Source organism: Neomonachus schauinslandi, chromosome 8, assembly GCF_002201575.2.
Source record: "Neomonachus schauinslandi chromosome 8, ASM220157v2, whole genome shotgun sequence".
NCBI lineage: Eukaryota > Metazoa > Chordata > Mammalia > Carnivora > Phocidae > Neomonachus > Neomonachus schauinslandi.
The window spans coordinates 30,309,344-30,326,735 of record NC_058410.1 but is presented as its reverse complement, the minus strand read 5'-3'; the positions used below and the strand labels follow the sequence as shown (position 1 = coordinate 30,326,735).

The following is a 17,392-nucleotide window of genomic DNA, read 5'->3' as shown; positions in this document are numbered from 1 at the left end:
ACAAAATGGAAATTCCATAAATCTACAGGGCTTTTAAATGCTCAGATATTTTTCTGAACAGAGCGGGAAGCAAAAGATCAAGAGGCATTCTTGGAGACCCCATAAATAATAAAATACCCAAATGGTTGCATACTCCCAAATCCTCTGAAGTCAGCTTTCATCTTTTCTCCCAAAAGGACAGTGGCTTTATCATTTTTCATCCAGGAGTCACACCAATCAGAGGTCAGGTACCCATGATTCTGCCTTGTTGCCTTTTATTAAATCAGAGCTGTCCATTGGCCTCATCCAGGGTCAGAGGCTTCTGACTACAGCAACTGAGCTCGGGAACAGAGGCCCGTGCCTGCCTGAGAGTAGGGCTCCGGGGGCGTCTCAGGGTTCTGCACTGCCTGGCGCTCCCCAGGCCGTTACTCGAGTCTCGCTCCTGCCGGTAGCGTCTCTCAGGCCACCCCCCGAGGGCTCATCGGGCCCCAGCGCGGCCGTTCAAACTGGCGAGTGTGCGCCTCCCGGGGTCCCCGGATCATTCCAGGGCTACTTGAGCGCAGAGTCGTGGAAGGGTCTCAGTCCCCAGGCGCCCAGCTTGCGAGTGAGCGCCCTACTACGCCCGTTGGCTTGAGCCACCGCTCTGCCCAGCGCCCCAGCACTAGCCTGCAGCAGCCCTCTTCCGCCGTCCATCCTTCCTGGATCTGGCTACACCGCGAAAAAGCCACCGAAGTGCTTGGGCTCCAAAGCGGAGCCCTGGCCACAAACCCAAGCTGAGTAAGGAATAGCGAAGGGAGAGGCGACAGAAGTATGACCTAATCTCCCTGTCCTATCTTTCTATCTATCCATCTATCTATCCATCCATCATCCATCCACTATCATCCCCTGCCGCTGTATTTTAGGACTAGAATTAGAATTCCTTAATGAAAGCTTTATCGCGTCGTAAATTAACGCGTTTAACTGAAAAAGCAAAAGAGGACTTTTTCAGACAGAAAATGTCTTAGAAAATAAATTTAGTTGTTGAGAACTAGTTTTGCTAATTAAACGGTGGACCTTTAAGTTGAATGAGCTAACGAGAAGGTTCTATGGTTTTGACAAAAAAATTTAAAGTCCTTTTATATTATACTGTATGCCAGGAATTACGTACTTAAGTTTAGATATCAGCTAAAAATGTATAAAGGTCACGCGGTTTTTTTCGAAATCTTTTTAGACGGTCCTCAAGCAAAATACGTCCAGCCCAATTACAGTCCCTGCCCCCAATACCCGGACGTCGCCAAGCCCAGGAGCGGGAGGGGCCTGCCTCGCGGGACGAGGAAAGAGGAAGGGAAAGTGGGGAAAGGGGCGGGGGGAAAGTGACGGGAGCAGTGAGAGCCGGAAATGACTGGCTAGCGAGGAACCCAGGGGCACCCTGTCCGGCGGCGCTCTAGCCTCCGCGCTCTGTCTCTATGCTCCCCCCGCGCCTGGTCTATTTATTGTCGCGGGGACGAAGCGGCCGCCCAGTACCCGGAACAACAAAGCACGAAAGACGGAGCCCGAGCCTCGGGGGCTCCTAGCAACGGGCCGGGGCGGGAGTTCCATGGAGACTGGGGAGCGCGCCCGCCTCATCATCATCCTTGTCCTCCAGCTTATCCTTCGCGTCCGACGTAACCGGCAGCACTGCTGCCGCCGCGTTCTCTGCCGCCGCCCCCTCTTCCCACGGTAACCCCGTAGGCGACCCTGGGCGGTGGGGAGCGCGGGCGACTGGGCGGCCTGAGTGCCGGGGGTGGTGTGTGAGAGCCGGGCCGTGCTGTGGGTGGGAGGTGTGGGGGCGGACGACCCGAGGAGAGGAACTAAGGTGGGGGCAATTGGTCCGGGGGCCGAGGGAGGGTCCACTTCTTAGGAGGACAGGGTGATATTTGGGGAGCTCATCAGGGATAACGGCGTGGGGGCGGGGCGTTCCTGCCTGCGAGCGTTATCGAGCAGGGTGTAGCATAAGAAAAGAGGTATTTTATTTTTCGTGTTAGCCATCCCTAGGAAAGACAGAAGGGTGATTCCCCATCCGTCTCTGTGAAGCTCTCACCCAGAGAAAGAAGGATCCTGCAAAGATGCTAGGGGTCCATTGCTAACCAGAAAACTTCCAGCGGCCTCTGCCGCGGCGGGAAGGCTCCCAAATAGCACCTTCGCGGTTCCTGGTGCTGGCAATGCCAACAGCCCCGCTTTATTATTATTATTGCTATTAACCAAGTTAGGTTTGATGAAGAGTCTGGAACTAAGGAAGATAAAATGAATTGTGGGTTGGGCTAAGCAAGGATAAGAATTGGGATAAGCGCTTAATGATAGCCACTAAGAGCCCTAAAAGTAAATTTAATTGGGAATGACGGTTTTTAAGACTCCTTCTGCAGAGATGTGCATCTGCGGGCTCTGTCAGTGTGCTCATTGCAATAAGACTCACACTGCAGCCAGTCCACATCTGTGAGCTCTCTGGCTGCATCTGTCACCTGCAGTTCCAAAGCGACACTGGCAGTTAACCAGCGTGGGCTTGTGTATTTAGGGTTAAGAACAGTGCCTTAAAATTGGCTCAAGGAAAAAAAAAAGAAAAAGGAAACAGGCTTGGTTTGGTTTTTGTGTGAAGAACCAATTACAGAATCCCTGAGAAAATTGAAAAAGATAAATGTAAGGAAAAGACTTAGCTATTGGAGCATAATCTGCTGTCTGTTAAAGTTTCAGAAAATGGCAGTTCATTCGAATGGAGAAGGGACTTTTATTGATATCTGTTCTGAAGAATTATTCACAATCTGATAACGTCCAGTTACATATTTATCAGCTTATATTACCTTTTTATGCTTTACATCACTATTTAATGGTTTTATACTTTCCCAAATCATTCCAGGTCAGTAAATGAGGTTTCCCTGTGGCATACTGAAAAGGCTACATATACCTACTAGAGAATATCATTTTTGTGTCCAGTGAGAATAAAGCTCTTTATATAAAATCGAGGATTAAAGATGAAAATAAAACTGATAAGTCAGAGAGGCAATTATGTCAACCACAGCCTCTGTTTGTCTCCGCTTTTTTTTTTTTTTTTTTTTTTGTTAAGCCTGGCTTGTCTTAAAACAAAATGTGTCATCCTTATCCCCAGCCCCCTCTTTTCATACTCTCTGCCATCAAAATCAGAAACTGTAATGATCTGCTACTAAGTGCTCTTGATTGGTTGACTGGTGCCAGAATAGAGTTTTTAACTCAGGCATTTTCATGGAATTGAGATGAATTGAGGTTCAGTGTCTCTTGTTAAAGGAAGTTCACGGATGTGCAAAGAGGTGGGCAGTTTCCTTTAATGGAAAGTATATACACTGGGAAACTTAAAATTGCATTTTAGGACTCCTCAGAGGAAAAACACAGTATTGTCACCTTTAGGTGAATGAATCAAGACTGTTGTTTAATCTTTTCATAAAGCTGTTCTTCTGTGAAGGATATCCTGGGGGATGACCACACTTGAGGCTGTTGGATGTTGAGTCCCAAGATTTTCATAGTGCCTGTGAGACTTAGTGAATTTCCTCAATCTCAGGGTTGCCATCATACTCCCTTCACCTAGACCTATTTGTGTTTACCTCTATCCCTTCTGTGTTAGAGTGGGGGTCAGGCCCTAGCTTCCACCTTTAGTAACAGTCCCAATTTCTGCGTTCCCTGCTCTCTACGACAACATTCCCAGTGTTGGGTGGTGTTTTAGTTCCTCTCCTTATTTAATCATGTCAAAATGATTTTTTGTGCTATTTGTATTATTTGTTTCTTATGGAGTTTTCAACATATGGGGTTGGCCTATACATCTTTTTCATTAATGTTACTTTGTTGTATTTTCCTTCTGTATCCCTCCCCTTTATTTGGAGAATTGGGAGTGGTCATGTCACATGTCTGTATTCATTCTATTTGTGCAATACAACAGGTTAGGAGCCTCATGCCAAGACTCAAAAGACTGTATTGAAATAAGGCATGTACGAAATACTGTAACTTTTCAGAATTAAAGGTGTTTTAGAAGTTCACGTGGCAGTATTATAACTGTAGACATAGTCACTTTTTTAAAGGTAAGAGAGTATTGTAGATTTTACTGCGTGCTTTTAATTGAACCTAAGATTTTCATAATTCTTATTCTAAAACACTTTTCTTAACATTAGTCTTTTCTGATTATTTTTGCATCTGAATATTTGACTGAAATTAGATTTTGCCAAATTTGAGGGAACAACTGAAGTGATTTCCACAAATTTTTCTTTATGTGGAAAATTTTTGTCTCGAAATTTTTGTGGATGTATGGTAGTTCCCTGTTTATCTGTGGTTTTGCTTCCCATGGTTTCAGTTACCCCTGGTGAACCATGGTCTGGAAGCAAATGAGCCTCAGAATGTTAATAGTAGCTTAACACTAGGTCACAGTGCCTACATCATTCATCTCACTTCATCTCAACACACAGACATTTTATCATCTCACATTATCACAAAAAGAAGGGTGAGTACAGTACATGAAGATATTTTGAGAAAGACCACATTCATGTAACTTTTATTGCAGTATATTGTTATAATTGTTCTGTTTTATTATTGTTGTTAATCTCTTACTGTGCCTAATTTATAAATTAAACTTTGTCATAAGTATGTATGTATAGGGGAAAATGTACTATGTATAGGGTTTGGTATTACATAGTTTCGGCATCCACTGGGGTTCTTGGAACATATCCCCCACAGATGAAGGGGACCTACTATATACATATATAAAATGTGCAGAATTTGCTCTAAAGTAGAACAAATACATGTGCAATATGCAACTGAATATTTTTAGAGTGTTATTTCTTATGGATGTGGCACATCATTTAAAATAAATATTGTATAATCTAGTTGAGTGGGTGTCAGTGTTGTTTTTAGGTGAAGGATGTCTGTAATAATCTGGTGATTGATTTCCTTCTGTTGCATCATCGACTATGTGATGAAATTACTATTGCTTTGAAAAATAAAATTTAAATTGACTTTAGGAGAATTTATAGTAGAGTATTTCCACAGTGTCTCTAACCGAAAACCTGTAGTGCTTTGAAAATATAGCTATGTTGTGACATTTAAATTAAAAAACAAGGATTTCCTGAAATTTATATTTATATTTGTTGCACCTTTTATATGCCTGATGCCACGTCAGGTATGTACAGCTGGATGAAAGGTGTTTCTTTTCAGGTGCTTTTTGTGCACTTGTAGATAGCAGAGAAATGCTGTACATGAATACCAAAACATGACACACAAATGTGGATTTTATCTTTTTTTAATTTTATTTTATTACGTTATGTTAGTCACCATACATTACATCACAAATGTGAATTTTAAATCCTTTGTTACTTTGGTGCTGTTGGTGTACAGATTTCATCATGCCTGCTAAATTAGAAGTTTCTCGAGGATCGGGACCATGAGTTGCTGTCCTATTGTATATTAACGTCATGCATGTGTGTTCATATTTGAAGATTAACATTTTAATAAAAGGATGTATACATATTTATTCTTCCACTTCAGGGAGTTGTCTGGTAGATGAGGGGAATCTTTCAGATATCTAATCTAATTAGTAATCTAATTCTTGTTGCCTACAATTTCAACTTTTTTATGCTGGCTACAAGTTATAAGCAGCAAAAATTTCTCGTACATGATTAGGGCCTTTTTTTTTTTTAAACCAATTCAGACGATAAAAATAATGATTTACTGCCTTGAGTAGATGCAGTCTTTTCTCTTGTCCCAAGAATACCACCTTGAGCAGTTTCAAAAAGGAGAAAGTATGTGTGTGTTTGAGGTCTTTCCAGCCCACGTATGCAAATTTGACTTTTGTATTGTGATACAGCCTTTTATTAAGTAGGGAGATGGAGTGTGTGTGTGTGTGTGTGTGGTTGTGGAAAAACCAAGATTCCAGAAGTATGTCATTAATGAAAAAGAAACAGGTTGTATCAGAAATTATATTCATCTGGTTTTATCTTGTGACTGGTGATAAAATTCAAGGTTTGGTTTAAGTGGCTTGTTTTGTATGGGAGACATGCTGCTAGGGATCCCATTAAATGTTAAAAAATACAGTAATGTAAATTTTGGGACAGTTCAGATCGGCCTTCATGCAAGAATCAATAATGAAACTGTTTAAAATTTCACCAAAAAAATGCAGCACAAAAGTTTGGCTGGCGACTTTGACCACACAGGATTCATTCATCAGTCAAGAGTATTGCAAATCAGAGTGGATGTTGAGTTTTCTCAGGACATGTGTGGATGACTCTTAGTATTTTAAGTCGAAAATTTTTTATTGATTAAATAATTCCAAAGAATCAGGTGCTAACCTCCTTTTGCTGATAAATTACAGGTATTTTCATTGTGAGGCAGAACATTTTTGATCAAAATCAGTTATACTTTCTTGGGATTAGGGTTGATACAACGCTTAAGGGCATGGACTCTGGATACAGGTTGTCTGTGTTCAGCACAGTGGTTTTCTGCTTCTTGGTGATGTGGCCTTGAGCAAGTTATTTCACTGCCTGGATTCCCCAGTTTCCTCAACCACAGTATGGGGTTAATATTAGTACTAGCCTGGGGGGGTTGCTGTGAGAGCTAAGTGTAAAGCACCAGAACAATGCTCAGCATAGTGAGCTGAAAAACTAGTAGCTGATGCTCCTAGCAGCCTTACTAGGCAGCACATTAAAGGTGAACCGGCTGTATGCTTTGTTTCTTCCTTCTGGGGACTTTCTATTAAAGCATTGGAATTCTTGATTTGCGATCACTGGCTGTTGGATTCATCTCTGCTGTTAGGTTTTGGGGGGAGGGAAGTACTTTGTTTTAATTTTGAATTATCACACAGGCATCTGGTTATCACTTACGGCAGATGGACTAAGTAAAAAGAGACATCTCTGTTTCTTGGAAAAGGAAGGCCAACAAAGCCTGGTCTGGCACCACGTTGCAGCTATTGAAATGCTATTACCCTGTGGACTTGACCGCTTGTTTTGCTGTATGGTGCTTCTGAATAAAAGGAATAGACCCCAATGGTTTCATTTAGCAGAGTTCGTCTTTCTTTAGAGGACACTATTTTTGCTTGTATAACCTGAAATGGTGGTAAACTCGAAACTTGTTGGTGTCTTTGTCAAGCCATTTAACCTGAGTTTTCTGTGTCACTATAAATGTTGTACATAGTAGCTTTCTTGTAATTTTAGAAGTAGCTGAAACTGCTGCTCTGCTCCAGTAATTCAGGTGGCTCAAGAGTGACTGCATACGATTGGAAAATTATTTGTTTATGGTAAGGCTGACACCATATACTGAGGCTTACCTAATCAGGGGAATAACTTGTTAATTGTGGCTTTGTTTAGGCTGTTATTGAAATGGTTCGCTTTTTAAAGTTAAGTCCAAATGTTTTAGTTTAGTTATATGGACACTTGAAACTGCTGACAGAAAATAAATGTTTCTGCCTTTTTATTTATACAATGAATTGCAAACTGTTCTTTCCCTTTTTGGCTAATATCCAGCTCTTGGTTTTTAGCTGAAATAATATTTTTATAAAATGTGTATTACAGAAGTTTATATAAAACATACTATTAAAAATATATTTTGCTTTAATTGTACAGGAGTAGAATTTTACAACTCTTTCTTCCATGTTGTGCTGTTTTTGTTGGTTTTAATTGGTTTTTATACCTTTCCCCACTAAGAAAATTGGCCAGTATGCTTGTATTTGGAGATGTGGCTTTTGTTTTCCTGTTTAAAGAGAATGAAGTCTAGTTGATATTGCTGATTTAGTTGAGTAATCACTATGTTGGCCAGATTGATTTAGTATTGATAAAGTATTGTTAACATTATTCCCATAGCCATCATGGATTCTGAATCTGAAAAATACTGAGATAAGCAAAGAAATGGTCATGGCTAATTCACTGATATCTATACAGATATAGATATATTGATATATACATACACATTTACATATATCCTTTAATTTTAGATATTCTAAGGACTGAAGTGGGAAATTTTTACAAAAACAGGTCTCCATGGTGTCCATATTGCCCAGAATAAAAGCCTGTTTTGAAATAAAGGTTTGACTAACACATTGTTAATGTTTCCTTATGTTCTTTCCACCACACTTTTTTAGGGACAGGTGTTGCTGTCCTTGAGATATAAAGACAAAGCTAGTGTGTAATCCAAAAGTACAAATATGAAGATGGGAATTTGGTTTTTGACTATGGTAAACATTTACAGAACCCATCATTGTTTGAACCTCAGCTAAGATTCATGAAACCTGAAGCTTTTGTGGAACAAGAACCACCCCATTCTTTTTAATTTTCCACATACTTTCGTTGAGCAACAAAGCCTTTTTTTTTTTTTCTTACCAGCTTATGGCTAAAGTGAGCTTCTTGACTATCTCCAGTTATTGTATGCATGTGTAACCTAGTGACGTTGTAACAAGCATCCTTTAACTGCTCATGGTGGATTGACCATATCCCAGGACCTCCGCTGGTGGCAGGTGAGGGTAGATGTGGAAGGCACAACCAAGCTGAAGGCAAAGTCACCAGTTCATTAGACCTTCCTCAGCATGAACTTGGTATGCTAATTCAAAGGTACACTAGATTTCTTAACGCAGTTCTCTGCTCCTTTTTTGGTAGTGATGGGGGACCTAAAGTATGTGACACAGCTCAACAGTTTGTAACTGATAAAAAGCCATGGGAATAACACTTTTATCATCTTCTCAGCATATTGCTAATGTAAAGCTTTATGTTAGTATAGCAGAGAAAACCTTTAGCTGACCAGTGGTCTTGAAAATTCTGCTTTAGTGCATAGTACAGTACTGCTTGGATAATTGTTCAATTTGTGTGTCCATTAAGAACATGTGCCTTTTAATTTACTCTTTCTAGGCTTTTTGCTTGGGGCCTGTTAAATTGGAAGAGTTTCAAATGTCTGAAGTTACATTCTTAATTTGTCTTTTGTTATATCCTCAACTCTCATTTCCTAAAGAAAGGAACGATGGCTTTATCATCATACCCATTCAGTTGGATGATTGATGTGTGCTGAAAGTAACTGACCTGTTAGCTAGTCTCTAACCAGCTATCATGGAATGAATTTAGGATATGGATGTGTAAGGATCCTTGGGGTTAAAATGGAGAATGTAACTCTTAGGAGAAAGGGAAGGGAATATGTACATCAAAAGTGCTGAGGATCTGTATGTGTGTTTTAATTAAAACAATTCTTTCCTTACGTCAGAAACATGTTTCTGTATTTGTAAGAGCTCCTGAAACACAATTACCTTTCAGGATTTGGGGGTCTAAACTAATTACCAATAATAACTTGTTAGGTGTAGGAACACTAAGCAGAACATACCAGCCAGTTAAAAAAGGAAATAATAGGATGTCTACCCTTTCTACTTATTCCCCAGCCCCATAATTCTCTCTTTTAATTGTCCTTATTCATTTAATTTAGCAACTCTTTATTGAGTCAATGACCAAGTGCCAGCTAAACCAAATTCTAAGGACACACACTTGTACTAAACAGTTCTCTTCAAGGAGTGTGGTGCCTACAGTCTAGCACACAGTTATGGTACAGACGGTACCTTTGCAGCGCCCTCTGCTCGGAGTCCCTCTCTCAGTGTTTCATGACTGGTTCCTTATCCCACAAGATCTCATTTTAATAATTTGTCTTCTCTGAGGAAGTTAAGAAGCCTGCCTGCATCATTCCCCCTAGAGTTTCTCTCATGTCATCTTATTTCCTTCATAACCTAGATCACATTCTCTAATTGTTTTAATTGCATATCTGTTTGTTGTCAGATTCTACAGCTGCCATGAGCATGCCTTACCTGACCATTTTGTTCTGAGCTGTATGCCCGGTGTCTAGCCACGGTGCTTGGTTCACATCAGTTGCATATTCAGTGAATCCAATTACAAGTACGAACGAGTCTGTTGAAGCAGGGAGGAAAGGGCATCCTGGGCAAATACAAAATTAGGAAAAGGTCTGCTATTGCAGGAGAAATGGTAAAAAGTTGAGATTGTTAAGGTGTGTTGGAAGTGGAAGATTAGGTTACAAAAGGTAAATTGGAGACTTAGAGCTCACTGCATTCCAAGCCAAGCAAGCTAGATTCTATTTTGTCCGTGCAAGAGAGCCAAGAGACTTTTCTTTAAGTGGGGATGTGGCACAATTAGGAAGATCATTCTGGTAGCTTATTTGGTAGATGGACTAGACTGTGGGGACTGCCGGCAGAGTTCCGTTAGAAGGCAGTCGCCATAAAGACATGAGAAAGCCTAAAATAAAATGCTGATGCTCTGGAGGCAGAAAAGAAGCTAGATGAAAATTTAACTGGGTAAAGAGAAAAAGAAGAGCTGAAGGATTATTCTGAAATCTGATTTAGGTGTGTGAGTGTTGGAGGGTGGCTCCATTGACTGAAATTAAGAATTAAGGAGACCACAAGTATTTCTGAGGGGACTGATTAATTTTGGATATGTTGGTTTAATTTAATAAATATGCCAAACAGCCAGTTAGAAATATGGATTCAGATCTCTGATAGGTTAGGATTGATGTAGGAGCCATAAACTCATAGATAACAATTGAAGCCGGAAAGCTTAAAGAAAAAAAGGATTTATGGCAGTGGTTTATAACCTTCGGGGATCCTAAACTCATTGAGAATATGAAAAAAAAAAAAAAAGGCCTCAGGTATGCATCCAAATTTGTGTGTATACAATTTCAAGGAGTTCCTCACCTCTGGAACCTATTGCTGAGCTTTTCAGGGACTGTCATGGATTTCAGTTAAGTACTTCCAGTTTAAGGAGCAGAAAGAAGTATTTGAGATGACAGGAGAACATAGGAAAGGTGTCTCAGAAGCCAGAAAATAGGGGATGGTAAGGGAGAATTTTGAGAATCAAGAGTGCCCGGTGTTTTATCTTCTGGAGAGGTCCAGTAGGAGGGAGTTTCAGCTGTGACATCAGATTCAGCAGTGAACTTCGTAAACATCTCATACCATGCTGAGGACAAGGTAGATTGTGAAGGTTTCATGCGTGAATCAAGTTGAGGAAACAATGCATGGTAAACAGAGTGCAGAAGTCTTGATGTTCTCTAATGATAAACAGGCCTGATATGAGAATAGAGCCCATTTTAAGGACCTCCTGAAAGGGAAATTCCATTATTTTGATGACCTATTGTGGCGTTTCAGCCCAGTGGCTCTCAACTGGCTGCCCATTAGGAACAACTTAGAAATGTTTTAAAAAATTAGGGCTCTACAAAGGTTAATCAATATCTCTGGGGGTTGAGGCTTTTCATAGTGTTTATTTTGTTTTATCTTTTTCTTAATAGTTAAGAACTAGTGTTCCAGTCAGAAAACTTCGTTATCACTCTTATGTTCTGTGTAAGAATCCTTTCTTTTACTTGCATGTTATCTAATTATGCAGCTTACTCTTGTGCTATTTTAAAATATTTTTAGACTTCTCTCACAGACCTTAATTTCCAGTTTAAAAAATGTTACGGCTTTCTTCTACTCTTTAGCTCCGTTCTCCATACTGACAGTTTTTGAGTGACACGGCCCCCAATTATTAAAAACCTGACAGCTCTGAGAAAAATAAGGAATTCTTAATGGTGCTTACATGTGGAAAGATTAATTCTCTAATTCTGTTTGCTTTTTTTTTTAAAGTGTGTTACTTTTTTACTAAGTAGTAAAAACTGTTTTTTACCTAGAAAAGTTTGAAGTCTGTATACTATTTTCCCACAGTTAATTTACTTCATAATTCTACCTTCCTTTTCTTAAAATGGCAGTCATGCACGACATAGACCTTAAACAGGTTGTCTACACTAGAGCACACAGTTTATATGAAGGGTAAACCTGTAAAAGCAGTTGAAAAGAAACTGTCAAAATAGAAAATTTCACATGTTGTGTTTTCACCTTGCCATGCTTTCTCTTGATTAAATTCTTGATGAGCTGTCAGCATTTGAGTTTGAGCCCTGTATTCCACTCCTGAATAAAAATCAGAATACAGAGAAGTTTGAGCTTTATGCATGCCAAGCCTGACACCAACCAGACAGAAGCTGAAAGAGGGCTTGTTTGGTTTGTTAGCCACCTAGTGAGTTCACATGTACACTTACAAAGAAAATAATAATCTTTTTAAAAGTACGCGCTTTTATTATCTTATTATCAGGTAATGGCTTGATTAGTCTCAGAAATTGTAGCTACTTGTGGGTAAGTTAGGACAAATATCAAGATTCTCTATAAAGTGATAAACTTACTAGTTTTTGAAATGATAGCCCATAATATGGGAAAATATAGACATATAAGACCTGCTGGAGAAAATTGATGCCTTACAAGTGAAATGAAATGAACATAATAAATTTCACTTAGAAATGAACATGATAAACAGTTGTGTTACAATTTAATTTCTAAATGTCACTCTTCTGTCTACCTGTGTTTGCCAGTACCTAGCTGTAAAAGTTAGCAAAATATACATTTTGTAATATGTAAGAGACTTGTTCAGATTCTTTTCCCCTCTTCCTATTCCCTTTCTCCCCTAATCCCGCTCTCCCTGCCCCAACCCCCCCCCCCAATCAACACTTGGTTTGAAATGATTCCGTTATTATTGGGGATTTTAAAAAAAAATCACTGCTAAATTTATTTTTTTAAATACTAATTTCACTTACTAGATACATCAAAATTATATTCCTTATTTTTACCCCCTTGCTTTTAGACTTGAAGGAACATGATCTGTTTTTGTGTTCCAGAGCTTAAGGACCACAACAAATAATTGGAAATCCTTTCCCTTTTTGAACATTTCTCTATTCATGGAAGAGGAAGCAAGGAGATTATAATTGTAGCAATGAGGATAGCTAAATATGAATGCTTACCGTGTACAAGTACTGTACTAAGTGTTTTGCATGAAATGTCAACTTTTGCAACACTCTGTGATAGGTACTGTTACCTGCCTTTTTTATAGATCAGGACATTGAGGCACAGAGGCATTAAATAACTTACCCAACACCACACTACTGGTAAATGGTAGAGTCTGGATTTAACCTAAATGATCTACTGCAGAGTCTAAGCTCTTATACTTTTGTTTGTGTGTGTGTGTATGTGTGTATGTGTATACTGCTTTTTGATCTCAAGCTAACAGTTAAGCTCTTGCAGACATTTTATTGAATGTGTTTGGTGTCTCGGGAACTATGCTAAGGCTTGGGTACAAAAATAAGTAAGCTTTGATCATGTGTCTGAGGAGTCTATTGTCTACCAGGGAAATATAAATAAATAGGAAATTTAACTATAGTGCGGGAAAATGCTGTGATAGTGGTTTGCGTAGCAACATGGTAATGGGACTCAGGAGCAGGGATACCCTGGCTCAGTGTTAGGGATCAGATGTCTTAGTTCCTTTGATTTCTTATTTTACCCATCATGGTTTTTTAATTTTTTTAAGATTTTATTTATTTATTTGACAGAGAGAGACACAGCAAAAGAGGGAACACAAGCAGGGGGAGTGGGAGAGGGAGAAGCAGGCTTCCCGCTGAGCAGGGAGCCCGATGTGGGGCTCGATCCCAGGACCCTCGGATCATGACCTGAGCCTAAGGCAGATGCTTAACCGACTGAGCCACCCAGGCGCCCCTATCCATCATGGTTTTAATTACCTTCTATACTAGGGTTTTCAGGTTTTCACCTCTAATCTAGACTGACCTGTCCTGAGTGATGGACTCTTACCTGATTGTCTGCTCTGGACCTTCCTTTGGATGTCTCACAGGTTCGTTCAATTCAACATTTCTCCAACAGAATCCTTACCCCTCTTTCTTTTCCCATCTCCTCTGCAACGTGCTCTCCCTCCATTGTTTCTGTCTCAGTAAATAGTATCTTAGGCCACAAACCTGGAGTCATCTTCCATCTCCCATTTCCTCTTCCCCATATCAGCCACAAAACTCTGTTCCCTCATCTCCCAAAAATGTCACTCTTCTGTCTACTTCTTTCCATCTTCATCCACCCTGGTCTCCACTGCTGTCCTCTCTCACCAGGACTGCTCCACTAGACCCTGACTGAGTTTCCTGACCATTCTTATCATCCAGTCCATTCTCCCATTACAGAAGTACCAGTGATATATTTTTAAAAAGCAAATACTTCATGTCATTTCTTGTTTCTCTTTTAGTTCCCCATTGTGAAAATGTGAATGCGAAAATCCTTAATATAGCCTAGAAGGCATGATTTGACCCCTCCCTGCATTTGCAGCCCAGTCTTGTGCCACTCTTTCTACTCTAGCCATGCCGGCCCTTCTTCATGTATGAATAGTTCATAACTCTCCACTCACTTCAGAGCTGAGAACACCTGCTATTCCCTCTACCAGGTCTTGTTCGTGCTGGAGCCCTGTCCCCTAGCAGGAGGCCAACTGCTTAGATAGCCAATTCATTGTTAGGGAATTGGTTGAATGAAAGTGATGCTGAGCTATAGAACAAATAGGAGTGAGCCAGGTGAAGAACTTTAGCAGAAGGAATAGTATCAGCAGGCAAAAGGGTTAATATTCTTCAACATATAAGAGCTTGCATAGGGGCGCCTGGGTGGCTCAGTTGGTTAAGCGACTGCCTTCGGCTCAGGTCATGATCCTGGAGTCCCGGGATCGAGTCCCGCATCGGGCTCCCTGCTCGGCAGGGAGTCTGCTTCTCCCTCTGACCCTCCTCCCTCTCATGCTCTCTCTATCTCATTCTCTCTCTCAAATAAATAAATAAAATCTTAAAAAAAAAAAAAAGCTTGCATAGATCAGTAAGGAATCTCAGAAGGAAAATGAACAAAGGATCTGAGACAGTTAACAGAGTAAATATGAGGAGTAATATTTTACAAACTCACCCTCATTAGTATTTAAGAGGTTCACCCTCACCAGTTATTTCAATTTTGCTTTCTCTCATATCTCAGATTGCCAAAGATTTTGACAAAATATTTTGTTGAGTGGACATGACTGCATATACATGTGATCTCAATCTTGTTTAATATGCAGATAAATAGAAGGATTCAGCAGCCTAGAAACATGTGCCTATATGAGCATAGCGAAAAAAAAAACTTAGTAATTATCACTGTGGTAGGACTATGAATGACTTGTTTTTGAGTATTTTTTATGTAATCAGAAAATTATATCTTCCTTAAAAATCATATATTAAAACCATTTATTTGAAATACTAAGAAGTCTATCCAGTGGGTGCCTGGGTGGCTCAGTCAGTTAAGCGTCCGACTCTTGACTACGGCTCAGGTCATGATCTCATGGATCCTGAGATCGAGCCCTGCATAGGGCTCCATGCTCAGTGGGGAGTCTGCTTGGATTCTCTCCCCCTACCCCTCCACATGCTCGTGTGCACCCTCTTTCTCTCTCAAATAAATAAATCTTAAAAAAAAAAAAAAAGAAATGTATCCAAAATAAATTTTGCTCTTAATAAGGAATTGGTACACCTGATTTCTCATCTTTTTGAGTTTGATTCCCCAAATTTCAAGTTGTATTCAGTAAATTGTACTATTTCTGTTCTTATCCACAATAATACATTAGTTAATGTTAGCATTGACTAATATGACATTACTTTAATTGAGCGTATTATGATTTGTGAGGTGCTCATTAGTTCCTCAAAACAATCGTGATGAGTAAATGGTGTGCACTATTTACAAATAAGTGTAGGAACAGTTCAGAGCTAGCCCACTGTCACATACGTTCCATTAGGATCCAGGTTTTCTTACTTTATAGGTAGGTTTTAGTACATAATGAAATAGTGAAATTCTTAAGTAGGCGACTGTTTAAACATTAATGTGAGATGGATATTGGATTATGTATTTTTTTAAAGATATATATTTTAGAGACTGAAAGCAAACCTGAGTGGGAGGGACAGAGGGAGAGGGAGAGAGAATCTCAAGCAGACTCTGAACTGAGTGTGGAGCCCAACTCGGGGCTCGATCTCAGAATCCTGAGATCACGACCTGAGCTGAAACCAAGAGTTGGACGATTTATTGACTGTACCACCCAGGCGCCCCAGATTATGAATGTTTTTTTTTAAGATTTTATTTATTTACTTGAGAGAGAGAATGAGAGACAGAGAGTACGAGAGGGAAGAGGGTCAGAGGGAGAAGCAGACCCCCCGTTGAGCAAGGAGCCCGATATGGGACTCGATCCCGGGACTCCAGGATCATGACCTGAGCCGAAGGCAGTCGCCTAACCAACTGAGCCACCCAGGCGCCCCAGATTATGAATTTTTAAAATCGCAAAATATTTTCTTAACTGGAACTTTTTCACAAGAGTGTAAACCATTGACTTATCTTTTCCTAAGCACTCATTCAGAAAATCAGCATCATTTAAATTTTGCTCCACTACCTTTTAGGCACCATTACAAATATTTTTATTGACTGAGGCATAAAATTTTTTCCTTACTGTTTTTTTAAATAGATAGTTGCTGACAAACCCCCAGTTATTGTTGTTGTTGTTGTTGTTAATTAATTTTCATTAAAAAAAACAGTATTTTTTTTAGTTTATATGGATTTAAAAAATTACAACGGTTCATTTTGATGCAAGTTATTTACATGAATGCTCCCTGCTTACTACTCTTCAGGCTTGGTATTTAGATGAGTCATAGATAGTAGGTGGAGGCAAAAGTAATGAAGATACTTTAACTTCCTGTTTAACTTAATGTGATAATGGTTTTGTATATCAAATACTTTTACTTTGTACTTAAGTATTTGTTAAATGTTTTATATAATATGGGTGGCATAATATATAATCCTTTCCTTTGGAAAGTACAAGAGTTTTTGAGGCCAGGCCTACTGTTAGTAAAGTTTTCTTCCTGTAGCTGGAACACAAAAATGCCAACCCTAAGGATGGGCCCCTAAAGTGCCATGCACGGAAATGTCCTCCTTGCTGCCACACAAGCCAGAGGGTTGCAGTTTTGGTCGTGTGCCTATACTTTTGCCCCTTAGTGCTGCTAACAACTGTCTTCCTTTACTGCCCCTTTAAACACAAATTCATGTGGAAGGGAAAATGCGATGTTGAGAATTGGGATGTTAATTCAACTAAATTAACTAATTTAACTAAATTAACATAATAGCTCTTGAATTAAAATCAAAATTTAGTATATAATTCCTAAGTTTGTCTATAGCATGTCTGCATCTAAGATGTTAGAATCTGGGATTTTAGAATTAGATGGGATCTTAGAAACCAGCTAGTCTCCTCTTCCACTGAATGGAAGACTCATTCTGTAACATCCCTAACTGTTGGTTAATTCTCTAGCCCTGCTGCCTCTTTTTTTGAGACTTCTCTTCTGTGGAGCCTACTGCTTTGTAGGTACTTGTTTATTGGTGTGGCTTTGTGAGATTTGCTTCCATGTGACTTTAACTGGTTCTATCATTTTCCTTTTTATTCAGATATTTGAGAACAACTGCTATCTTTTCTTTCCTGTGCTAAATGTCCTGAGACTTTCCTCACACAATTATTTTTATATTTCATAA

The 17,392-nt window shown here is 39.7% G+C and overlaps 1 protein-coding gene across 1 annotated transcript in view; it reads left to right on the top strand.

Annotated features, from left to right (window-relative positions):
- The first annotated feature begins 1,409 nt into the window (after positions 1-1,409).
- TBPL1 (TATA-box binding protein like 1) overlaps positions 1,410-17,392 on the top strand; it is a 33,954-nt gene continuing 17,971 nt past the window's right edge. Inside the window, exon 1 of the mRNA XM_021693410.2 lies at positions 1,410-1,677. The gene's annotated coding sequence lies outside the window, so the exon portion shown is untranslated. The remainder of the gene's footprint in view (positions 1,678-17,392) is intronic.